Below are 27,332 nucleotides of genomic sequence, written 5' to 3'. Positions count from 1 at the left end.
GATCGATTCGCATTCTTCTACATGATAACAACCAGTTGTGCCAGCACCAATTGTTGAAAATGCTGTCTTTCTTCCACTGGATGGTTTTGGCTCCCTTGTCGAAGATCAAGTGACCATAGGTGTGTGGGTTCATTTCTGGGTCTTCAATTCTATTCCATTGGTCCACTTGTCTGTCTCTATACCAGTACCATGCAGTTTTTATCACAATTGCTCTGTAGTAAAGCTTTAGGTCAGGCATGGTGATTCCACCAGAGGTTCTTTTATCCTTGAGAAGAGTTTTTGCTATCCTCGGTTTTTTGTTATTCCAGATGAATTTGCAAATTGCTCCTTCTAATTCGTTGAAGAATTGAGTTGGAATTTTAATGGGGATTGCATTGAATCTGTAGATTGCTTTTGGCAAGATAGCCATTTTTACAATGTTGGTCCTGCCAATCCATGAGCATGGGAGATCTTTCCATCTTCTGAGATCTTCTTTAATTTCTTTCTTCAGGGACTTGAAGTTTTTATCATACAGATCTTTCACTTCCTTCGTTAGAGTCACGCCGAGATATTTTATATTATTTGTGGCTATTGAGAAGGGTGTTGTTTCCCTAATTTCTTTCTCAGCCTGTTTATTCTTTGTGTAGAGAAAGGCCATTGACTTGTTTGAGTTAATTTTGTATCCAGCTACTTCACCGAAGCTGTTTATCAGGTTTAGGAGTTCTCTGTTGGAATTTTTAGGGTCACTTATATATACTATCATATCATCTGCAAAAAGTGATATTTTGACTTCCTCTTTTCCAATTTGTATCCCCTTGATCTCTTTTTGTTGTCGAATTGCTCTGGCTAATACTTCAAGTACTATGTTGAAAAGGTAGGGAGAAAGTGGGCAGCCTTGTCTAGTCCCTGATTTTAGTGGGATTGCTTCCAGCTTCTCTCCATTTACTTTGATGTTGGCTACTGGTTTGCTGTAGATTGCTTTTATCATGTTTAGGTATTGGCCTTGAATTCCTGATCTTTCCAGAACTTTTATCATGAATGGGTGTTGGATCTTGTCAAATGCTTTTTCTTCATCTAACGAGATGATCATGTGGTTTTTGTCTTTGAGTTTGTTTATATAATGGATTACATTGATGGATTTTCGTATATTAAACCATCCCTGCATCCCTGGAATAAAACCTACTTGGTCAGGATGGATGATTGCTTTAATGTGTTCTTGGATTCGGTTAGCGAGAATTTTATTAAGAATTTTTGCATCAATGTTCATAAGAGAAATTGGTCTGAAGTTCTCTATCTTTGTTGGATCTTTCTGTGGTTTAGGTATCAGAGTAATAGTGGCTTCATAAAATGAGTTGGGTAGAATACCTTCTACTTCTATCTTGTGAAAAAGTTTGTGCAGAACTGGAGTTAGATCTTCTTTGAAGGTCTGATAGAACTCTGCACTAAACCCGTCTGGTCCTGGGCTTTTTTTGGCTGGGAGACTATTAATAACTGCTTCTATTTCTTTAGGGGATATGGGACTGTTTAGAAGGTCAACTTGATCCTGATTCAACTTTGGTACCTGGTATCTGTCCAGAAATTTGTCCATTTCGTCCAGGTTTTCCAGTTTTGTTGAGTATAGCCTTTTGTAGAAGGATCTGATGGTGTTTTGGATTTCTTCAGGATCTGTTGTTATGTCTCCCTTTTCATTTCTGATTTTGTTAATTAGGATTTTGTCCCTGTGCCCTTTAGTGAGTCTAGCTAAGGGTTTATCTATCTTGTTGATTTTCTCAAAGAACCAACTCCTCGTTTGGTTAATTCTTTGAATAGTTCTTCTTGTTTCCACTTGGTTGATTTCACCCCTGAGTTTGATTATTTCCTGCCGTCTACTCCTCTTGGGTGAATTTGCTTCCTTTTTTTCTAGAGCTTTTAGATGTGTTGTCAAGCTGCTAGTATGTGCTCTCTCCCGTTTTTTCTTGAAGGCACTCATAGCTATGAGTTTCCCTCTTAGAAATGCTTTCATTGTGTCCCAAAGGTTTGGGTACGTTGTGGCTTCATTTTCATTAAACTCTAAAAAGTCTTTAATTTCTTTCTTTATTCCTTCCTTGACCAAGGTATCATTGAGAAGAGTGTTGTTCAGTTTCCATGTGAATGTTGGCTTTCTGTTATTTATTTTGTTATTGAAGATCAGCCTTAGTGCATGGTGATCTGATAGGATACATGGGACAATTTCAATATTTTTGAATATGTTGATGCCTGATTTGTGACCTATTATGTGGTCAATTTTGGAGAAGGTACCATGAGGTGCTGAGAAGAAGGTATATCCTTTTGTTTTAGGATAAAATGTTCTGTAGATATCTGTCAGATCCATTTGTTTCATCACTTCTGTTAGTTTCAGTGTGTCCCTGTTTAGTTTCTGTTTCCATGATCTGTCCATTGGTGAAAGTGGTGTGTTGAAGTCTCCCACTATTATTGTGTGAGGCGCAATGTGTGCTTTGAGCTTTACTAAAGTTTCTTTAGTGAATGTGGCTGCTCTTGTATTTGGAGCATAGATATTCAGAATTGAGAGTTCCTCTTGGAGGATTTTACCTTTGATGAGAATGAAGTGTCCCTCCTTGTCTTTTTTGATGACTTTGGGTTGGAAGTCAATCTTATCAGATATTAGGATGGCTACTCCTGCTTGTTTCTTCATACCATTTGCTTGGAAAATTGTTTTCCAGCCTTTCATTCTGAGGTAGTGTCTATCTTTTTCTCTGAGATGAGTTTCCTGTAAGCAGCAAAATGTTGGGTCTTGTTTGTGTAGCCAGTTTGTTAGTCTATGTCTTTTTATTGGCGAGTTGAGACCATTGATGTTAAGAGATATTAAGGAAAAGTAATTGTTGCTTCCTGTTATTTTAGTTGTTAAAGGTGGCATTCTGTTCTTGTGGCTGTCTTCTTTTAGGTTTGTTGAGGGATTACCTTCTTGTTTTTTCTAGGGCGTTGTTCCCGTTCTTGTATTGGTTTTTTTCTGTTATTATCCTTTGAAGGGCTGGATTCGTGGAGAGATAATGCGTGAATTTGGTTTTGTCGTGGAATACTTTGGTTTCTCCCTCTATGATAATTGAGAGTTTGGCTGGGTATAGTAGCCTGGGCTGCAGTTTGTGTTCTCTTAGTGTCTGTATAACATCTGTCCAGGCTCTTCTGGCTTTCATAGTCTCTGGTGAAAAATCTGGTGTTATTCTGATAGGCTTGCCTTTATATGTTACTTGACCTTTTTCCCTTACTGCTTTTAGTATTCTATCTTTATTTAGTGCATTTGATGTTCTGATTATTATGTGTCGGGAGGAATTTCTTTTCTGGTCCAGTCTATTTGGAGTTCTGTAGGCTTCTTGTATGTTCATATGCATCTCATTCTTTAGATTTGGGAAGTTTTCTTCAATAATTTTGTTGAAGATGTTTGCTGGACCTTTGAGTTGAAAATCTTCATTCTCATCCACTCCTATTATCCGTACGTTTGGTCTTCTTATTGTGTCCTGGATTTCCTGGATATTTTGAGTTAGGATCTTTTTGCATTTTCCATTTTCTTTGATTGTTGTGCCGATGTTCTCTATGGAATCTTCTGCACCTGAGATTCTCTCTTCCATCTCTTGTATTCTGTTGCTGATGCTCAAATCTATGGTTCCAGATTTCTTTCCTAGGGTTTCTATCTCTAGTGTTGCCTCGCTTTGAGTTTTCTTTATTGTGTCTACTTCCCTTTTTAGGTCTAGTATGGTTTTGTTCATTTCCATCACCTGTTTGTATGTTTTTTCCTCTTTTTCTGTAAGGACTTCTACCTGTTTGATTGTGTTTTCCTGTTTTTCTTTAAGGACTTGTAACTCTTTAGCAGTGTTCTCCTGTATTTCTTTAAGTGATTTATTAAAGTCCTTCTTGATGTCCTCTACCATCATCATGAGATATGCTTTTAAATCTAGGTCTAGGTTCTCAGGTGTGTTGGGGTTCCCTGGACTGGGCGAAGTGGGTGTGCTGGGTTCTGGTGATGGTGAGTGGTCTTGGTTCCTGTTATTAAGATTCCTCCGTTTACCTTTCGCCATCTGGTAATCTCTGGAGTTAGTAGTTATAGTTGACTCTGTTTAGAGATTGTTCTTCTGGTGATTCTGTTACCGTCTATCAGCAGACCTGGGAGACAGATTCTCTCCTCTGAGTTTCAGTGCTCAGAGCACTCTCTGCTGGCAAGCTCTCTTACAGGGAAGGTGCGCAGATATCTTGTATTTGGACCTCCTCCTGGCCGAAGAAGAAGGCCCAAAACAGGACCTTTCTCAGACAGTGTGTTGCTTTGGCAGTTCCCAGGTGGTACAGACTCTCACCTAAGCAGACTAAATTCCTAAGTTCCTTGGAGTCCCGGGACCAAGATGGCGACCGCTGCTGCTGTGGCTTAGGCCGCCTCCCCAGCCGGGTGGGCACCTGTCCTCCGGTCCGGAAGGTGGCCGGCTGTCCCCGGCCCACACAGGGTGCTGCCTCAGCGCCTCTGTGCTTCTGCCTGTTCCAGAAGCTGTCAGGTTCTCTGGCGCACCCTCTCACCTGTTCAGACTAATTTCCTAAGTTCGGCGGGTCTCGGACCAAGATGGCGACCGCTGCTGCTGTGGCTTAGGTCGCCTCCCCAGCCGGGCGGGCACCTGTCCTCCGGTCCGGAAGGTGGCCGGCTGTCCCCGGCCCACACAGGGTGCTGCCTCAGCGCCTCTGTGCTTCTGCCTGTTCCAGAGGCTGTCAGGTTCTCTGGCGCACCCTCTCACCTGTTCAGACTAATTTCCTAAGTTCGGCGGGTCCCGGACCAAGATGGCGACCGCTGCTGCTGTGGCTTAGGCCGCCTCCCCAGCCGGGCGGGCACCTGTCCTCCGGTCCAGACGGTGGCTGGCTGTCCCCGGCCCACAAAGGGTGCTGCCTCAGTGCCTCTGTGCTTCCGCCTGTTCCAGAAGCTGTCAGGTTCTCTGGCGCACCCTCTCACCTGTTCAGACTAATTTCCTAAGTTCAGCGGGTTCCGGACCAAGATGGCGACCGCTGCTGCTGTGGCTTAGGCCGCCTCCCCAGCTGGGTGGGCACCTGTCCTCCGGTCCGGAAGGTGGCCGGCTGTCCCCGGCCCACACAGGGTGCTGCCTCAGCGCCTCTGTGCTTCTGCCTGTTCCAGAAGCTGTCAGGTTCTCTGGCGCACCCTCTCACCTGTTCAGACTAATTTCCTAAGTTCGGCGGGTCTCGGACCAAGATGGCGACCGCTGCTGCTGTGGCTTAGGCCGCCTCCCCAGCCGGGTGGGCACCTGTCCTCTGGTCCGGAAGGTGGCCGGCTGTCCCCGGCCCACGCAGGGTGCTGCCTCAGCGCCTCTGTGCTTCCGCCTGTTCCAGAAGCTGTCAGGTTCTCTGGCGCACCCTCTCACCTGTTCAGACTAATTTCCTAAGTTCGGCGGGTCCCGGACCAAGATGGCGACCGCTGCTGCTGTGGCTTAGGCCGCCTCCCCAGCTGGGTGGGCACCTGTCCTCCCCTGACTAGATTATTTTTAAGCCACATCTAATGATGATAATAGCTGAAGGAAGTGTGTAATGTCGCAAAGAGAAAATACGATAGGAATCAAAGTGTTTGCCTTGAACTGGAGGACTCACGCTAAGGACTCAGCAGTCAACGATAAAGACTGAATGTGCCAGGTGGGAAAATAGAAATGAAGGCGCTGTCTAATGGGAGAAAGGAGTTGTTGCTGCTCTTCAGCAGGCTGGGGTCAGGGGCATGCTTATCTAGTAGACAGACCATTTCTTTACACCATTAATTCAACATGCTTCCATGAAACACGTTATATTTATCATGACACACATTATTTTTATCATGATACCAACCAACTTAGGAGGGCTTCATATCCCAGGACTCTGGGGTAGAAGAAGTGTATCAGGACCAGATGCTGTCTAGACTCTGCTCTGATGCTCCGTAATCATGAGTCTCTCTGGAATTGTTTCTAGAAAGTACATATCCAAATCTATATCAGCACCAGGCAGCTTCCCTGTTCATTTGATATATAAAGTTTATTTGTGAAGAAACTATGTAGATATTTTAATTCTCAGTAAGAGTATTAAAAAAAAAAAAGTAAAACCAGAAAAGCCATGCCCAAAACACTGATGTAGACTATCTAAGGGACTGACCATGAACACAAGGGATGACTTATTCGCGGAGGTTTGTTGATGATATGATTGCTTGCTACATAGAACTGGAGATACAGCCCAGAATAGTCCAATAGTTCTTAGTGTATGTAAGGCCCCTTGGATAATATCAGTATGTGAAAAATAGGCGAAGGAATAAATGAGTAAATACGTTTTTTAAGGTGTGGAGAGTTAGTTAATAAGCTAAGGAGAACCAGACAGAAGTTTGAATTTGAGAGAGTGCACTTTCTAACGGTCAGGCTCACTGGCTGGGGTCAGCCTAACCTTAGCTCAAAGCCAAGCTCCCCATTAAGCAGATTCCAACATGATGCAAATCACTTAGAGTTATGTACCTTAACTTCTTCATTGGTACAAGTGCGGACCCCAGCATCTATTCACATGGTGACTGTGAAGGTTAACTGAGTTAACAAAGTGCCCACAAAGAATCAGACCAGAAAACAACCCAAATAATAAATCCAACAAATCTTCTCCACCAGATGAACCAGAATTTTTCTCTTCAAATACATAAAAGGGATCGAATGCAACCTTTATGTGATAAAGCCCCAAGTCAATGGTCTGCTCAAAACAGCGACCCTGATAACTTACAAAGGAGGACTCAACACGGCCATAATTCCTAGAAGTCTAACAAGAGGTCATCCAGGAAATGCAGGTCAATGTAGTGGAACAGGGGCCATGCAAAACCAAACAGAGATTAAACCCTCAACCTCAGTTTACACCCCCTTGTGATTAATTAACAACCTTACAGTATCCACCCACCAGCTGTATCCTTGCTCGCTGCCTGACCCCCAACTGAGGACTACAGCAGTCTAATGCGAACTGTGCTTCTAATTGTGCAGTGGGCAACTGTGGCTTGGCTAAGCAAAGCTCTTCCACTCCCCTCCTCTCTGATTAACTAGATGGCTTTATAAATCCTCTTAATAAGTTCATTTGTGGAACCCAAGGCTAGCGACCCTTCCTTCCTGCTGCTAAGAGAGCTCAGCTGCTAATCTTTGGATGTGACCCATCAAAAGAGAATTGTTTCTATTAAAAAAAAAAACATATAAATCTGCTAAATTGACAGAGAGTGTTAAACTCACGACTCTAATTTAGCAGTGTTGTCCTGGAGTCACAGGCGTGTAAAGCAAGCAAGTAACTGATGTAACCGGTTTATTAAAAAGCAAAATCTTTATGATTGTCACATAAGTCCTGAATTGGATAATTTCCCACAGACCAGTGTGGGATAACTAATAATTCACACAATCTTTATCTCTACAAAATGACTTACATATACTATATCTCATTTCCTTCAACTGCTTGTGAGGCAGTATTATGGTTATTCTCAGTGTAAGGGAGAGAGTTATTTTATAAAATCACAAGGTCACTGAGAGTCAGGTCTGGCAAATTGCTCTTAGGTTTTCTGATTTTAAATCTAATGTTCTCTCTATGATAACTAGGGTGCCCACTTCTCATTTTGTCTTTTGGCTGCACACCTGCCTCCCTATACATTGGACTAATACCAGGACAGGGAATCTGCAATCAAAGTGTCCCATGTTCCTGTTGCAGTCAGTTATTCACTGGGTCCTGCTCACTGGATGTTGTTTGAGATATCTTTACACAGCTGTAATAAATACCCAAAATCACCAGTGTAAGAGTTTGATTCTGGCTTATGGTTTCAGAGGCTTTTGTCTACGGTCACCTGGATTCACAGTCTGGGGCCCTAAGACGAGGCAGGTCATTGTGTCAGGGCGCACACAGGGGAAGAAAGAGCTTCCTACCTCACGTCAGTCATGAAGGAAAGAAAGAGACAAGAAGGGGCTTCACTCTAGTATCTCCTTCAAGGGCCTAAAGAATCAGTTCACCCAACGAGGCTTGCTTATCAAGAGTTCTATCAGCTCCTAATAACTTCACAGGCTAGAGACCAAACTTTTAGGATGCCTCTGGTGCACATTTAAGACCCAGTCACAAACAGTAAGGGGAAATGGTAAAGCAAGACTCTTGGTTTGGCACTTAAAAATGAAGCAATTGGTGGTAGTTGCTATAGAAGCTTGTGTGGTGGCTGTAACTCTGGATTTTAGCAGCCCAGTAAGGGCTGGTGCTTTTTTCTCTTGGTGGGTCTGGAATCAAATGTAAGTTGTTCTAACCCACTGTTGGTAGCTGCTACAAGCTACAGAGCTTCAGCTCAGCCTGGCGGTGTTTGCTGCTTCCCACCCAGGGAAGCACCCCCTCGTACTCTCTTGTAGTGCCAGTCTTGCTAATGAAATGCATAATGTAACCTCTGGTTTCCCACTGCATCTTGTCTCATATGTGCCAATTGTTAACAATCCACTGGGAAAGGATGAGAATCTTTGTCATTTATTTGAATCAGAAGTAAATAGATTTAATAGAGGCCTGAATATTCCTGCAATAGGTAGTTCATCCCAAACTCTACCGGCCTTATTGGAGAGCGACTGACACTTAGGTTTTTTTTCAGTAAGCCTGTAGTCAAATCTGTTCTCTGCCTGTCTGGAGGCAGCCCTTGTCTCCTGAACCACTTTCCATTTCTTGGGAATGCTTGGTTCATACTTCCTGCCCCACAGTCATCTCTGGTGACAACTTGTCTGCCTCATTCTTGTGCAGTTTCCTGTTCATTAACTTCTGGCTCATTATACCGTTTGCCTAACGTCCACATTTGCATACCCATGCATAAAAAGCATTTTGTCTATAGCAAAGGGGGCACAATTACGACATATATAATTTGGAACAGAAGCTGCTAATTACAACAGGGGTTAACAGTGGGAGAAAAAGTGATTAAATAATTGCTATACTGTCAATGTTTTTTTCAACTGTAATTAAATGTACAGATTTTACCTTTTTTTTCTTTATTAAAACTAAAGGACTCCATATCACTTGGAACTAGGTGTTTTGTTTTGTTTTGTTTAATTTCTTTTTCCTTCTTGTGTAACCCAGGCTAGCCTCAAACTCACACTTCCCCACTCCCATACCCCTCCAAGCTGGGATTGTAGGATTGTGCCACTATGCAGAGCTTTTCAGTCAAACAACAGCTACAGTCTCAAGAGATCTTCATATGTAATCAGTCCATCATACTTTGCATATGGTAACTTTTCTCTAACTCTCCCAAATCAAATGTTAACATTTTACACATAGGACAAGTAAGCTCAACGTACTTATTCTTCCACTCTTTTAATCTATTTGCAGACCTGTAACAAAGTACCACAAAATAGGTCTCTCAGAAACAACAGAAACTTACTTCTCGCAATTCTGAACACTGAATTCCAAGATCAAAGTACCTGCAGTTTGATGTTTGGTTAGGATCTGGTTTTGGGTTCACAAAGTATATACAATGAACCTTCTTACTATGTCCCCATGAGATGGAAAGGAAAAGGGACCCCCCTCTCTTTCTCTCTCGTTCTCTTTCTCTCTGGTTATTTTATGTATTTACATTTCAAATGTTTTCCCCCTTCCTGGTTTCCCCTCTGCAACCTCCCCCTATATCATCTCCCTGCCTCTATAAGGGTAGTCTGCCACCCACCCACCCACTCCTGCCTCACCGCCCTAGCATCCCCCTATGCTGGGGCATCAAGCCTCTACAGGACCAAGGGCCTCCCTTCCCATTGATGCCAGCTAAAGCTGCTGCTGCATATGCAGCTGGAGTCATGGGTCCCACCATGTGAACTCTTTGGTTAGTGCTTTAGTCTATGGGAGCTCTAGGGGATCCAGTTAGTTGATATTGTTATGTCTTCTTTAAGGGCACTAGTTCTAAGAGAGCCAGCCCTGTCCTCATGACCTGGTCAGCTTCCAAAGGTTCTGTCTCCGAGTCCATCATGGTAGTGGTTAAGTTTCAACATAGCCATCAGGGAAACACAAACATCTGACTACAATTTTTGTGCCCCTTACTTGCTGAGATAGCCAGGACTCTGTCATCAGATCAGACTATCTGCTTTAAAAGTGTACACATAAGCTATTACTAAACTGATCATACTGCTCCCTTTATCTGTCTCTCTGTTTTTCTCTGTGTGTCTCTGTCCCCATCTGTCTGTCTGTCTGTCTGTCTCTCTCTCTGGAGTGCAGCATTGGGCACACCTACTGCTGTGCCTCTATATTTCAGTGTCTAACAGGCAGCAACCACCACAGGGCAGACAGAGCCTTTGCAGGCTGAGGAGTTGGAGGTAAAAGATGGGGATTCTGGAGCAACTGAGCTTCTCTGTTTTATCTTACAGGATTCACAATGTATACTTTCCACCACCCCAGGGCCCATAGGTAGTCTGGAGGAAGTAAGCTTGCACTCCTACCCACATGCAAAAATCAGCATTTCGGTTCCAACACTTTAGAATAAAGAGGTTTAGTTGCTTCTCCAGAGCCATAGGTCTTATCCTCACAGCAGGCAAAGCTGGGCCTCTGGACTACTCTCCAGCTCGGATCATTTCTGTTTCTTTCCAGATGTTAAGTCTTTTCTTTTGGGGGTGTTGGCCTTTCTTTCTCCCTTTCCTACAAAGCATCCTGATATCTTTGGTTAAAAATGACCCCAGAATGTTGAGTCTCTGTAGTGACTGTAGTGACGCATGAGGATAAGACCTCTACCATTTAATTTTGACACTGTTCCTAGCATGTGGGAAATTAAAAATGTGGCTAAAGGCACCAGTGCAGTCTGACATGTATGTAACTGAAGCAGGAGCCAGTGCACTATAACATGTATGTAACTGTAGCAGTGCCAGTTGAACAGATGTGGAATTGTATCTAGAAAATCAAGCCCTAGCAACATTCAAGTATTAGCCAGTAGGTCATGTTTGATGGATTGATTGATTGATTGGTTGATTGACTGATTGACTGCAAGAAGGAGCTACTAACAGAAGCCTAACATCACATGCATGAAAGGAGTAGGGCAGAACTTGAAAATCAAAAATGTTTTTTATTGTGGTAATAGGATACAAATGGTATTCAATAAAGTTAATACAGAACACAGAACTCACAATTTGTAGAACACTGTTCCTACTCATAGTTACTCTTACTTTTTTCTTTTTGTTATTTTTCATTTGAGAGAAGTGTGCAGGTGCATGCATGAGTGTATCCCCCAGTCTGGCCTGAAACTCACAGTGTAAGCCTTCAATCTCATTAAAAAAATAATTGATTTTTAAGAGAGAGAGAGAGAGAGAGAGTTGGGGATGGGGCTATACATGTGAGTGCAGGTACTCTTGTGGTCCAGAAGAGGGTGCTGGATCCTATGAAGCAAGAATTACATTGGTTGCAAACCACCCGATGTGGGTGCATGAAATCCAACAGGGTCTTCTGGAAGAGCGGTAGGTGTTTATAATCACTGAGTGATTGCTCTAGCCTCTGGCCTTCAAATCTTTATCTTTCTCTTTCTACTTTTTGCATGTTAGAATTATAGGCAAGCGACATCAGGGACACAGATGGCTCTTGTACTTTTAGAAAATATTATTTCAATTTATTTGTTGCCATGCATGTGTAAGCACACATACAATGGAACATTTATAGGGGTCAGAGGGTAACCTTGTGGAGTCAGTTTCCTCCTTCCACCTTTACATCAGTTCTGGGACTTGAACTCAGTATGCCAGGCTTACACAGAAAGCACTTTTACCTGCTGAGCCAACTCAATGATCCCTAACTCTTGTGCTATTAAGACTGTCAGTTGGGCTGGAGAAATGGTTCATTGGTTAAGAGTACTGACTGCTCTTCCAGAAGTTCTGAGTTCAATTCCCAGCAGCCACACAGTGGCTCACAACCATCTGTAATGGGAACCAATACTCTCTTCTGGTATATCTGAAGACAGTGACGGTATACTCACATATATAAAGTAAATAAGTATTTTCTAAAAATTTATTTTAAAAAATTATCAAGTTAAAAATTCATTGAAGAAATTCTAAGAAAAGAAAAACAATAATTTCCTTCTCCAAAGAATATATATTTCCCTTTTCCATCATAGAAACTATCATGACTTTGACTAACTTCTTAATATTATTTTACATAACAAATTTTGTGTTTTATAAAAAAAAAAGGAAGTCAGGGATATGTTTGGTAGAGGCACAGTATGATGAGGTGGAAGGGGATGCCTCCTCTAGCCCACACTGAGGCATCCCTTCCCCTGAAGTACCATCCACATGAAGGGTATAGTATAGAATAGAGTTTATTTAGGGCATGGGAAGGGAGGAGAGAAAGAGAAAGAGAGAGAGAGAGAGAGAGAGAGAGAGAGAGAGAGAGAGAGAGAGAAAGAAGAAGAAGGAGGAGGAGGAGGAGGAAGAAGAGGAAGGGGGGTGGGGAGACCAGCCTTGAACACATAAAGAGAGCAGGAGGAGAATGGGGAGAAAAGGGACAGAGAGGGAAGAGGGGAAGAGGGGAAGAAAGAGAGAGAGCAAGAGAGTAAGAGAGTGAGGAGGGGGCAAATAGCCCCTTTTATAGTGAGTCGGGCATACCTGGCTGTTGCCAAGTAACTGGGGGCAGGGGGGAGCGTGGAAGAGTCTAGAAGGAATACAAACAACAACTAATATCATATTTTTATCCAAGAAGAGCTTTAGGCAAAATATCACATTTCTTTGAGGACAAGGCTTTTAACTTAAAATACATGGCTGTGCCCATTGAGAGCCTGATGGTATCATAAGACAAGCGCCCAAGCAGCTCTTACAACTCATGATCAGCCTTTAGCCTGACAAAGCCCATGTTTGTCACTGGGACACTTCCCCAGTTTCTTGTTAATGAATTAATGACATACTTCAAAGATTTGGGAACAGTTTCTGTTCTTTTGGAAGAGCATTTGTTCCCTGAAAAACAAATGCTAGATTTGTTCATTTCCTTCAAACATGAAAGGGACATTTCTTTAGATGGTTTTCCAACTCCACCTCTGCATTTCAACAATAGAAAGTCATAAAACCATCCCCCTGCTGGCAGAACTGGGGAGTTACCTGAATTCCAAACTAAGTTGTTTTCAGACCTAGAAAGTATGGATGATAACATAAAACTGAGTTGAATTTATTTAGCTAGCAATATTACCTGATGAAGGGCTGAAACTTTCAAGTCTCCCAAATCATCATATATTTATTCATTCTCCATTGAGCAAACTAAGCTTGTACTTCAGGCAGTATTCTTGGTTTTGGGACACACCAATTAAAAAGGAGATGGAAGTTCTTCCCCCAACAAACTTTATATGCTAGTTCAGACAAACCAGATATACAAATAGACATTGAATTATATAATTTTTTAGGTGGCACTATGAAGAAAAGATTAAAACCAAAGTGGGCGCTATGCTTCAAGGTGTGTATATACATGTATATAACACCTGATTGCCCAGGATGAGGAAATAGCCCACCAGGAAGTGGTGGCTGAAGAAAGACTGTGAGCTATAGGGACATAGGCAGGAAACATGTTCTAAAGAAAGAAAACCACAGTAAAGGAATCCCGATGTGTTTGGCTATATGTAAGGGAGAAGATCAGGGTGGACAGTGAGCCTAGAACAGTCAGAGAAAGGGAATTGGGGATGGAGGGGAATAAGAACTAAAGTCAGGGCACAGGCCTTGGCTTTGAACAAGGAGAAGGAAAAAGTAAGCAACATCAAAAATGAACTACTAGGTAGGAAATAAAGGTACTTATTTACTGTGATCATTGCTCCTAAGTCATGGCCAAAAGGGTTACAATTTAAGTAGGTAGGGAACTTGTGAATGAATGGCTTTACTGTGTGATGATGTAAAGTGCTCCTGGAACTCCCCACCTCACCCCCACCCCCAAAACACAAAACATTCTCATTAACTTCTACTAACTGAATATGGCAATAGGATTTTACTTCCTTTCTATCAGATCTCAAGGCCAGAGTGACATGTTAAAACACACTGACTCCATATGGTAGAGAGCAAGAAGAATGGGAGGAAGTCACTGCTACAGCAGACAAGAGTTGATTTTTTTTTTAACTATTAGATTTAAGACTTGATTTAAGACTGTTCCAAGATGAGGCACCCCAATGGGTTAAGTACCACTCCAAATGCAACAAGATAGTGTTGCACAATGGATGTGACGTTACTAAGAAGAGTCACTAAGGACGGGGCGATGCTTGCTGAAGGCAGTCTGGACAAGATACTAAAAGGAGAAAATGGGGAGCAATATCAGCTAAAGGGTAGGTATTACAAGGTTTGTTGTTGCTGCTGCTGTTCATAAACAGAATTGAAGAGCTGTGTTGCTGAAGATAGGACAGGGAGGATTGAAGCCTAGTTGAGAAGTGAGCTCAGAGGAGTTTAACAAAAGTTTGGGAAGGTCAGAATCTTCAGCCATTATTTACATTAGTCTTTAGTTTCATTTGGGGTTATTTTTACATATTCGTTTTTAGCACATATGTGATGGATCTTTGTGTATTTATTATGTATTTTGCAGCATTCCTAAAATTTCTAATCCTAAAATATTCTTTGTGGCTATAGGTTTCTAGGGTTCTTTCTTAAGCTACTGTATATTTGTTTCACAGACCAATAGTTTGTTTGTTTTTTGTTTTTTGTTTGTTTTAAATCAAGAAGTTAATTTCTCAAGAAACAGTAACTAGTAGCTGCATTTAAAATCTAGAGGAGCTATAAAGTTGGATCAGAAGTTAAGGGCAATTGCTATTTAATCATGAGGACTGGATTTCAGTTCCCAGTACCTAAGAAACTAATGAGCCATTACACAGAAGTGTATTTGATCACTCACATACATACACATGAACAGATAATAAATCTTCAAAATAAAATGATAGAACATGACTGGAGTTCCAGGAAAGAGGAACATGTTGTGTGATGAAGGAGCAAGGTCAAGAGGTTTTGCCAGATTTCAAGCCATACACCTGTAGTCCCATTAACTGAGGATGCTGAGGCAGGAGGATGACCCAATCCTGTCTCAACACAAAACAAAACTAGCAAGCTTTCTGTTACTATAGCCCAAAACCATAACCTGTGAGCAAAGCACACAAACATTAACCTCCAATAATATCATTTTTTGAGACAGAATTAGCTGCAAAGGATATAAGAATGCCCAATACCACTGCGACCCACCATATAAGTAGGCAACACTCCTAAGCACATAGCATTGTTTTGACGTAGAATTTATTTCTTCTTTCCGTAGTATCCATTTATTCTCCATGATGCCCTTGAGCATAAGATGGCTATTCAGAAACACGGGTGTGGTGGAACCATTTTGACAGCCTTTGGATTTATTATTCAGTATGAAAAGACAAGAAGGTAATATCTTTGACTTTTAGAGGAGACATTATTTGTCAGGTACCTATGACATATTGCCCAGTACTCCTGAGGCCAAATGCTGCTCTTATGAACTAATTAAGCATCTTGGTGAACTCATTTCTCGCCCATCTCACCCAGGCATATGTGTGGTGAATCAGATGTACTCTGGAACTTGGATTGTGGCAACTGACTCTCTGCTTTACTGTTCACAAACTCTGTGTACAAGGCAATGCACACAATTTTTTTTTCATGTGTAAAATGAAGTTAATAAATATTAGGCCACTTGGAGGATAACATGAGATAAAATACACAGTGTACTTAGAACTTGTAGTACACAATAAGCCTTAAAAAACAGTGACTATTATTATTGCAATATTAAAGTCAATTTTAAAATTCCCCAGGAATATGTAATTCCACTACAAACACATCATTGCCTACACACAAATTTAAATCTTCCCCAAACTTCCGTTAACATAGTTTTGGGAATAGACTAAAAGTAAAAAGAAAGAAGAGGTATATTAAAAACAACCACTTAGGGAATAGTTTTATTATTTCTAACTGCTATTGTAACACTATGGCAATTTCCCCTTATTAAATATTAAAGAAGGGCCATCACCACCGGGAAGAAATTAAAATATATTATATGAAATTAAACTAATTTGTCTTTATGGAATATAGTACTAGAAGATCCCAGATGGTAGATGGTATTTTTATAATAAACATCTGTTTTCTTAAAAGGATCATTACATCACACATATGTCAACAAATCAGAGAATAAGGCCAATGCATCCTGGATGGATTGAGACCTTTAAAGGAAACACGCTCCTTCACATAGTGTTAAAGGGACACACTGAAATGCTTAAGTCTATTGAACACACCTGAAAAGAATGGTAAATACTGAGATTTGTGGTGCACACTGGTCAGGAAGAAATATAAGAAAAACAAAGTAACTGGAAACATAGCACATCCCACTCTATAATCTAGAATTTCTCCATTTCCCTTACTTTTCTTGAATACCAATTCGGGTACTGACTTAGAGGCATTAGATGCTGTCTGTGTCAAGAGAGGTCAGGTTTGGGAAAAAATAATTTTAAGCTCATATTTTCAATCAAAATACAATCAACTCAATTACAAAAAGCCTGTTCTGTTTTTGTTTTTTGTCTTTTAGAAAAAGAAACATGATTTTATTTTATATTTTTCTAAAAATTTTTTCTTATTGGACTATATAGAGTTAGACATTATTGCAGTTTTGGCTTCCCATTAAATTCTTTAAAGAATGAAAGGGAAACTGTACGAGATCCTCTATATTCTATAAGGAGAGGCAAAACTTTTAATTACAAGGAAGTATATAAAACACAACAGAAGGAGACAGTGTGGTCTGGGTGAAAGGCAACACACACTGCAGTGAGCGCACTGTGTAATCTTAGGAACTGGACAATGGTCACAGGTGCTGTTGAGGTGGCTCAGCATGTCACAGCTAAAGCCCTGAAATCTGCGTTTGATTCCTGGCACCCATGTAAAGAAAAGAACCAGCTCCACAAAGCTATCCTCTGACTTCCACCACACTTGCGCCATAACATACTGGCACCCACCTACCCAAAGCACATCACACACACACACAGAACAACAATACATAAAAAATTAAAAATGAAGTCCTATATACACTCACAAACACCTCCCATTCTGTTTATCAAGCAGGTGGCTAATGACAAATTATAACAGCAATTAATTACAGATGTCAGAGTGCTCCCTGTGTTAGCCAGATGCAGAACAATGCCAAATAACATGCGGAAAGCAAGTGACAAAGTGGTTCCCTCCAACAGAAAGCATTCACAGAAACTAAATAAAGCATTAACGAAATTCACCAACAAACTGGGCAGATCACTACAGTGACTTTTAGGACAGGATAAATCAAAGAAAACATGACACTAGGGCCATGTAAAGTGATGGATGTCAGCAGCGTGTGGATGGAATGATCTGGATGGAAACAGGCAGGGTGTGCCCGTTGATGGATTGTGCATGGGACAAATAAAAGGCACCTCAAGTCACATTGGGTGTTTGTTCCACATTTTTTTCCTTATTCCATGTAAATAAAAACTAGACGGGAAATCAGAGAATTTTCTGTTGGGGGGGAATATGACAATTTTTCACTTGGACAGGTAAATAGAAAATGAATGAACAACAGCATAAGTGTGATTACGAAACACTCCAGAGTCCACAATGAAAAATTGATGAATATAATATGTTATTTTGGCACTTAAATTTATGACCGGGTGCATTTGTAAAGCTGGGCTTTGACTAGGAGAGGGTATGAATGCCCTCTACCCTCAGTGTATTGCTCTAGGGTAGGAGTTTTAAGACTTGGGCTTCATCTTCATGCGTGCCCTGGGGTTCAAATGTCTTTCATCTTAACAAGTCTGAAAGAATTATTAAGATGGAAATGTTTCACAGAAAAACCACTTCAATAATTTGACCGTGTCTGACTAAGTACCCTCTCCAAACAGGGAGCACAAAGCAAAGAGTGGAGGAGAGAGAGTGCAGCATCTTCCGTCTGTTCAACTCTACCTGAACTGGTCCTAAAGAGACATTGTCTCAGTCTTGCTTCAAGACATGCTCCCTGTGGTAGTGGGAACGCCGTGCTCTGGTTCCCACTATCCTTGATTTGGGTAAATATAATTTTTTTTTTATTCATATGACTCTTCATTTAAAAAAAAAAGTCATTTGGTCTGAGTGACTCCCATCTAGGTCGTTTCATTAATAACAATTTTTAAAGGCTACTTTTCTCATTTCTACAACCAGATCTTCTCTTGGGGATGATTGATGACATCCATTCTCTTCACATGGGGTCCCTGAAAAATCACATTTAAAAACACATACCAGTTTGGGGGACATGGTCCCATGAATTCCAGAAGGCAGAGATATCCCAACTAGCATTACATTATCCCTACATTTACTCCTAGATTTACTTATATATTTATTTATAAGTGATATTGGTGGTTGTCTGCTCTTTCTAATTTTTTTCCTCTGGACTACATTTGGAATCATGGTTTCCTTACTTCAAATCTAGTCAAAAAGTCTGGAAAGTTCCTACAACCTCGGTATTCCCATCCTTCGAACTCTGAGCATTTTAGCTTCTACCACACTTCTTCAACACTATTCTATGATTTCATTTCATGTACACATGAATGTGAGCAGTAGAACTGTGTGTATGTAACTGAGCAATGCAAGTAGCCAAAGGGCAAGTGCCACATCTGTCTGTTTATACTCCCAACAGCTCCCCTTGTTCCCTCTGTAGTATATAAGAAGCAATCAATAATGTCTATTAATAAAAATGGCCGTGGGCTAGGCATTAGATATAGGGTTCATATGTGAGGGTTTAAGTTTTATTGTAGAAGTGCACATAACTTCACAATGAATTTTGATTTTCTCTTAACAAAATTATTAATGGGTTGACCTAACTCTATGTGCAATGGTTGTTTCACTCATCCAGTGGTTATTGAACAAGCTATTTGAAAGAGAAAAACCATTTGACTATCAGCTGAAGGAAACCTCCTTTGTAAAAAGACTGTATTTGGTTATTTGCCCTTCCTGGTAAGAGTTTGAATATGTCCTAAGTTTTGAATTCCTTCACAGCTGAACACAAAGGCACTGCAGTAATTAAAACAACTGGATAGAATTAACAAGTACATTATAATGTAGTCATTTGAAATCTACTCTCTCACTGAGACTGGCGATTTATTCAAGGAAGGAAAATTCGAGCATCCAAAGGTTCTCAGAAAAATGAAAATGGCTATCAATTTATCACAAAGCTGTTCTTTGTAACCATCAACCATCAAGAGAAAATGAGAAAATTGTGAGAGGAAGTTGGAGGGAAGTTTTGCACAGAAGTTTTGCATGGAGAGCAACTAGTTATTTACATTCAACTGCTACAAAGCATGAACTAGGTGCTCAGAGTGGGACAAAGGACCAGGATGTATTTACATTTTCTACTGTATGGCAAAATTCTATCTTCCAGAGCATGTAATAGTTGAATAATTTACTATTTTACATGCCGAATCAACTTGAAGTCTGCTTGTATCGATGCAGAGTTGTAGCTGTTTTCTCTTAAAAGGGGGAAATGAACTATTACATAATAAGAAATGTTTTATAGAACACTTGGACCTTAGTTATATTTTCCAGGTCATTGCAAGCATTTAAATGTGGTAGTTTGTCTGGTTATATCTGTCAATTTTCTTCTCCTTTTTATGCCCTAGGGAACAAAACTGTTTAGGAAAGTACATTTGCTCTTAGCTACATCTTCTATGTGCTTTTTGGCTAAATAAATAAATAAAAATAGAAATTTCTGGAAACCTTTTCCCTGTTCTTCTTTAGGTTGGACAGTCCTGTGCTATTTATTTATTTGTTTGTTTGTTTTACATAACATGCTCTGTGGCCTTCCCTTCCCTAAGCCAACAGCTGTCAACAAGTTTTGTGTTAAGTACTGTACTAGAAGCTTCACAGAAAAATGAATTAATCATGTGCACTGTCTCCCTTTGTCTAAACCCATCAATTCCTGTGGAATTTAAGCAAACCAAGAAGATGCATGCCTAATTGCTATGTGAATTCCCTGATATAGTTACATTGCTGTACTCTGTCTCTTTTTTTTTTTTAATTAGGTATTTTCCTCGATTACATTTCCAATGCTATCCCAAAAGTCCCCCATACCCACCCTCCCAATCACCTACCCACCCACTCCCCCTTTTTGGCCCTGGCGTTCCCCTGTACTGGGGCATATAAAGTTTGCAAGTCCAAAGGGCCTCTCTTTCCAGTGATGGCTGACTAGGCCATCTTTTGATACATATGCAGCTAGAGACAAGAGCTCCGGGGTACTGGTTAGTTCATATTGTTGTTCCACCTATAGGGTTGCAGATCCCTTTAGCTCCTTGGGTACTTTCTCTAGCTCCTCCAATGGGGGCCCTGTGATCCATCCAATAGCTGACTGTGAGCATCCACTTCTGTGTTTGCTAGGCCCCAGCATTGTCTCACAAGAGACAGCTATATCTGGGTCCTTTCAGCAAAATCTTGCTAGTGTATACAATGGTGTCAGAGTTTGGAAGCTGATTATGGGATGGGTCCCTGGATATGGCCATCTCTAGATGGTTCATCCTTATGTCACAGCTCCATATTTTGTCTCTGTACTCCTTCCATGGGTATTTTGTTTCCATTTCTAAAAAGGGGCAAAGTGTCCACACTTTGGTCTTCGTTCTTCTTGAGTTTCATGCATTTAGCAAATTGTATCTTATATCTTGTGTATCCTAAGTTTCTGGGCTAAAATCCACTTATCAGTGAGTACATATTGTGCGAGTTCCTTTGTGATTGGGTTACCTCACTCAGGATGATGCCCTCCAGGTCCATCCATTTGCCTAGGAATTTCATAAATTCATTCTTTTTAATAGCTGAGTAGTACTCCATTGTGTAAATGTACCAAATTTTCTGTATCCATTCCTCTGTTGAGGGGCATCTGGGTTCTTTCCAGCTTCTGGCTATTACAAATAAGGCTGCTATGAACATAGTGGAGCATGTGTCCTTCTTACCGGTTGGGACATCTTCTGGATATATGCCCAGGAGAGGTATTGCAGGATCCTCAGGTAATACTATGTCCAATTTTCTGAGGAACCGCCAGACTGATTTCCAGAGTGGTTGTACAAGCTTGCAATCCCACCAACAATGGAGGAGTGTTCCTCTTTCTCCACATCCTCACCAGCATCTGCTGTCACCTGAATTTTTGATCTTAGCCATTCTGACTGGTGTGAGGTGGAATCTCAGGGTTGTTTTGATTTGCATTTCCCTGATGATTAAGGATGTTGAACATTTTTTCAGGTGCTTCTCTGCCATTCGGTATTCCTCAGGTGAGAATTCTTTGTTCAGCTCTGAGCCCCATTTTTTTAATGGGGTTATTCGATTTTCTGGAGTCCACCTTCTTGAGTTCTTTATATATATTGGATATTAGTCCCCTATCCGATTTGGGATAGGTAAAGATCCTTTCCCAATCTGTTGGTGGTCTTTTTGTCTTATTGACGGTGTCTTTTGCCTTGCAGAAGCTTTGCAATTTTATGAGGTCCCATATATCGATTCTCGATCTTACAGCACAAGCCATTGCTGTTCTATTCAGGAATTTTTCCCCTGTACCCATATCTTTGAGGCTTTTCCCTGCTTTCTCCTCTATAAGTTTCAGTTTCTCTGGTTTTATGTGGTGTTCCTTAATCCACTTAGATTTGACCTTAGTACAAGGAGATAGAAATGGATCAATTCGAATTCTTCTACATGATAACCGCCAGTTGTGCCAGCACCATTTGTTGAAAATGCTGTCTTTTTTCCACTGGATGGTTTTAGCTCCCTTGTCAAAGATCAAGTGACCATAGGTGTGTGGGTTCATCTCTGGGTCTTCAATTCTATTCCATTGGTCTACTTGTCTGTCACTATACCAGTACCATGCAGTTTTTATCACAATTGCTCTGTAGTACAGCTTTAGGTCAGGCATGGTGATTCCACCAGAGGTTCTTTTATCCTTGAGAAGAGTTTTTGCTATCCTAGGTTTTTTGTTATTCCAGATGAATCTGCCGATTGCCCTGTCTAATTCGTTGAAGAATTGAGTTGGAATTTTGATGGGGATTGCATTGAATCTGTAGATTGCTTTTGGCAAGATAGCCATTTTTACTATATTGATCCTGCCAATCCATGAGCATGGGAGATCTTTCCATCTTCTGAGATCTTCTTTAATTTCTTTCTTCAGAGACTTGAAGTTCTTATCATACAGATCTTTCACTTCCTTAGTTAGAGTCACGCCAAGGTATTTTATATTATTTGTGACTATTGAGAAGGGTGTTGTTTCCCTAATTTCTTTCTCAGCCTGTTTATCCTTTGTGTACAGAAAGGCCATTGACTTGTTTGAGTTAATTTTGTATCCAGCTACTTCATTAAAGCTGTTTATCAGGCTTAGGAGTTCTCTGGTGGAATTTTTAGGGTCACTTATATATACTATCATATCATCTGCAAAAAGTGATACTTTGACTTCTTCCTTTCCAATTTGTATCCCCTTGATCTCCTTTTGTTGTCTAATTGCTCCGGCTAGGACTTCAAGAACAATGTTGAATAGGTAGGGAGAAAGTGGGCAGCCTTGTCTAGTCCCTGATTTTAGTGGGATTGCTTCCAGCTTCTCACCATTTACTTTGATGTTGGCTACTGGTTTGCTGTAGATTGCTTTTATCATTTTTAGGTATGGGCCTTGAATTCCTGATCTTTCCAAGGCTTTTATCATGAATGGGTGTTGGATTTTGTCAAATGCTTTCTCTGCATCTAATGAGATGATCATGTAGTTTTTGTCTTTGAGTTTGTTTATATACTGGATTACGTTGATGGATTTCCGTATATTGAACCATCCCTGCATCCCTGGGATGAAACCTACTTGGTCAGGATGGATGATTGTTTTGATGTGTTCTTGGATTCGGTTAGCAAGAACTTTATTGAGGATTTTTGATATTCATAAGGGAAATTGGTCTGAAGTTCTCTATCTTTGTTGGGTCTTTTTGTGGTTTAGGTATCAGAGTAATTGTGGCTTCATAGAATGAGTTGGGTAGAGTACCTTCTGTTTCTATTTTGTGGAATAGTTTGTGAAGAACTGGGATTAGATCTTCTTTGAAGGGCTGATAGAACTCTGCACTAAACCCATCTGGTCCTGGGCTTTTTTTGATTGGGAGACTATTAATGACTGCTTCTATTTCTTTCGGGGATATAGGACTGTTTAGATTATTAACCTCATCTTGATTTAACTTTGGTACCTGTTATCTGTCTAGAAACTTGTCCATTTCATCCAGGTTTTCCTGTTTTGTTGAATATAGCCTTTTGTAGAAGGATCTGATGGTGTTTTGGATTTCTTCAGGATCTGTTGTTATGTTTCCCTTTTCATTTCTGATTTTGTTAATTAGGATGCTTTCCCTGTGTCCTCTAGTGAGTCTGGCTAAGGGTTTATCTATCTTGTTGATTTTCTCAAAGAACCAGCTCCTTGATTGGTTGATTCTTTGAATAGTTCTTCTTGTTTCCACTTGGTTGATTTCACCCCTGAGTTTGATTATTTCCTGCTGTCTACTCCTCTTGGGTGAATTTGCTTCCTTTTGTTCTAGAGCTTTTAGGTGTGTTGTCAGGCTGCTAATGTGTGTTCTCTCTAGTTTCTGCTGTACTCTCTTTTAAGCATTTCATCCAGTAAAGGTTTTTTTTGTTTTTTGTTTTTTTAAACTCCTGGCTACTTTTACCAGATGTCCTCCAAGTTAACTGTATGATAGAAGCATGTATTTTTTGCACCTGGAGTTCCAAAGAGAGGCTTATGAAAGTGTCATAGTTAGGGTTTCATTTGCTGTCTTGAAACAAATGACCAAAAAACAAATTGGGGAGGAAAGAGTTAATCTGGCTTACACTTTCGCATCTTAGTCCATCACTAAAGGAGGTCTGGACAGGCACCCAAACATGGCAGGAACCTGAAATTACAAGCTAATGCAGAGGCCATGGAGGGTGCTGCTTACAGGTTTGCTCAACCTGGTTTCTTAGAGATCCCAGGATCACTAGCCTGTGGCTCCACTCAAGATTGACTGAGCCCTCTCACACCAATCACAAATTTAGGAAACCAGCCTCTAGGCTTGATCACAGCCCCATCTTATGAAGGCATTTTTTTTTCTCTTGAGACTCCCTCCTCTCAGATGACACTACCTTGTGTTGAGTTGACATAAAAATTAGCCAGCACAGCAAGAAAACACCACAGGAATAAATCAACACGTTATGTTCCTTCCCATGTCCTTGCGTATTCTTGTGAGACAGAGAAAGGACATATTGAGATATCTTAAAACAGTAAATTTTAAATGCACGTCATCAAATAACACAAGTTGTATAGTCTAAGAACTTCCAAAGTAGACTTTTAGATGGGTTTACGCTGATATCTACAGATAGAATAAAGTGTCCTCTTAGCCTTCGGAATACCAAGCTGCCATTCTTTACCATTAATGCCAAGACCTAAATGCGGTACATATTCATGACTGTTGCTTCTCAATAATGGTTTCACACAGCAATATTCCACACAAACTCACTTTTGTTCAGGGTGGATTTCTTTGTTCTGTTTTATGCCATGCAAAAGCAGTCTTTCTGAGTAGCATGGATGATTTCCTCTGTTACAATACCACACATTTGGAGAATATCACTCCCCCCCCACCCCCCAGAGAACTGGGCCATTTCTTCCATGCCCTGTTTTTCTTTGACCCATTTTCAAACAGGGTGCTTTGATTCTTTTAGCACCTCTGCTAAATGATCAGAAAATATTCAAAGTAGCAATAACATTCTTATGTCCTGAAGAGAGACCAAGCAAACTAAACAAAGACTGATTTATGTTTTAACAAGCAGCGCAGAACCACATTCAGATGAGTATTTTTGGAAACAGTATGAGACAATATGTTTTAATGAGGATTCAGTATACAGCAAAAGAATTCCCAACCCTATGGGAATAACTTAGAAATGGAATTGTCCTGGCCCCTGGCTGGGCCCAGGGAAGAGTAAGTTTCCAATGGAGGCATGGGCCTGTTTACACATCTTTCTTATCATTCCAGTGCAAGTTTCTCCATATGATTATTTCCAACATTTTTCTCCCTATAAAAAGTTTGAAAAGAACAAAAATGAAATGCAGGACAGGAGTATCCAGAGGGCGGCAAATGCCACCAGGAGTGTGAAGATTGGGAGAGCTTTTCCCTGTGAACTTCAAAGTTTATGGATTTCCTACTACTAGACCAGAGTGAAAATGTTCCAAAAATGCATTTTAATATTATAAAGGTTTAATTTATGAGGGTGCTGGTGGTGTGATATAAACACACAGACGACCCGTGTGCAAATGAGCCCGCATGAAGAAGGCAGCAGCCAGTGAGGAGGTTCATTGGCCACACCTCAGCTGCAGTGGCAGCTTATGGAGGCATCCGAGGAACACATTAATCAACACATTCAAGGAATGCATTAATCAACATGGCTATGAAGGCTGCCATGCCCTTTTGTTTAACTGTAGCATGCTAAATACCACAGAGCATCAATCTGAATGTGAATTTCCACCCTGCTGCAGAAAACAAAACCCTTCTCAACATTGGCTCTATGTACCATATCCTACTCCTCTCTCTGAATAGAAAGCATTCTCTCCCGTGTTTCTAGGAGTTTATAGACTTGCTTACCACAACACTCGACCAGAAACAAAGACTCTTTACATAACGGCTAAGTCAGACAAAAACTGTAGAACTGTCTTCTGCAGATATGAAAACTTGAATCCGTCCAAGGGAGGTTTTTTTTTTTTTTTTCCTTTGCCTTACAAAATGAATGCTGTCACGAAAGGCAAAATAAAACAAAACCCGGCAAAGGAAAACATAATGAATAGGAGAGGGAAGCATCTATTTGTGTATTCAGTCAGTTGTGACAGCAACATACTGTATTACCAGCAGGGGCCTAGGCCTGGTCTCCTATTCCACACTGGGCTTCATTTTCCTCCTCGGTAGTTCCCTAGATAACCCTCTTGTCAGGATTCAACACCCTCTGAAAGCAGCCAGGGATGAAATGTCCAGATGCTGGAAGGGAGGGGCATGATAACACCCTCCCAGCACCTCGGTATCAGTGCCTCTGTGCCTCAAATACACACAGATCTGAACACGGGAGGCTTGAAGCATCCCTGCCAGGTGTCTCTCATACCTCTCAATTATTAAAGTTCACTAAAGGATGGATTGCAGTATGTTAATAAGAGGTATAATTTATTATTTATTATTATAATTTGAAATAAAGTTTCTTGTACAGGCTAAGTTATTTTAATAGAGTTTACATCTGCTAAGAATGAGGACTACATCAGGGTGGCTTCCCCCAGTATGGTATACTTTTGCAGTCATTAAAATGTCTTGCAGGTCACTAAAGTATCCTGAAAAGACTACGGGGGTAACCTTATCTCATCACTAGCTCTAATTCTGGGGACCCTAGAAAACATTTAAAAGCTGTAAGCCAGAAGTACATCAAGAAAAACAAACCTGATCCAGTTGGTGTCTGCCATGAGTTCATTGCAAAGGTCACTAAATCAACCATGCTGTGCTCAAATGTGAAAGCAATGGACATTTATTTCCCATACAGAAAAGTGTGTCACATAATCATCTCCTTCCAATTGCAAAGCAGATATTTCTCTCTACAAGGCTACAGAAAGAGGAGTTAGAGGGATTCATGCATGCTGAAGAATTTGTAGCCTCATAACAGTGATTGTTATTGCTAAAGAGCTGTAATTCCATCTTTCTCTTCCAGTCACCATTGCATCAGCATGGGTCCAGCTCACACCCAAGACAAATGCTGGTGTCTTTCTTGAGACACCTTCCAAATATACTTTCCCAGCTCTCAGAAATGGCTACAAGACTGGTCAGACAGAAGTAATGGAATAGGGGTAGGGCAGGCTGTCCAGAGAGGGGGAAAAAGTGATGGTTCCCAGAAGATTCATGAAGACAGAAGGCAGGGGAGGAAGGGGATGCAATTAATAAAGGTGTCTCAATTACCAATGCCACTCCAGAGATAAGTCTCAGAAAATGTATTAGGATTCAGCCCCCCTACAGAAGCTTAATATAATTCTATATAACGTCAAGACACATAGCGCTGCTTAGACTTCACGCAGAAATGAACCAAGGGATTGATGGGGAAGGAGGCTTCAGTGAAGAGAGGGATGGTAGAGTAGGGCTAGGAGGGGGTTGGGAAATGGATAACTAACACTAAGAGAACCACATGGAAATTAGCATTTTATAAGATTCCTAAAAGTAATCTCATATAAAATGTTTGACTGGATGGGGCTAGGAAGACGGCTCAGTGATTGAGCGTACTTGTTCTCACAGAGGGCCTGTGTCCAGTCCCAGAGCTCACAACCACCATTAACACAGTTTTGAGGATCTGGAAAACTCTTCTGACTTCCATGGTCACCAGACATGCATGTGGCACACACACACA

General features: G+C 40.9%; 1 protein-coding gene across 51 annotated transcripts in view; it reads right to left on the bottom strand.

Moving 5' to 3' along the window:
- The window catches only part of Nrcam (neuronal cell adhesion molecule), a 276,409-nt gene that overhangs the window by 116,640 nt on the left and 132,437 nt on the right, over positions 1–27,332 (bottom strand). The window lies entirely within an intron of this gene.

The sequence above is a fragment of the Mus musculus genome, chromosome 12 (assembly GCF_000001635.26).
Source record: "Mus musculus strain C57BL/6J chromosome 12, GRCm38.p6 C57BL/6J".
Lineage (NCBI taxonomy): Eukaryota > Metazoa > Chordata > Mammalia > Rodentia > Muridae > Mus > Mus musculus.
This window is presented reverse-complemented; position numbering and strand designations above follow the sequence as displayed.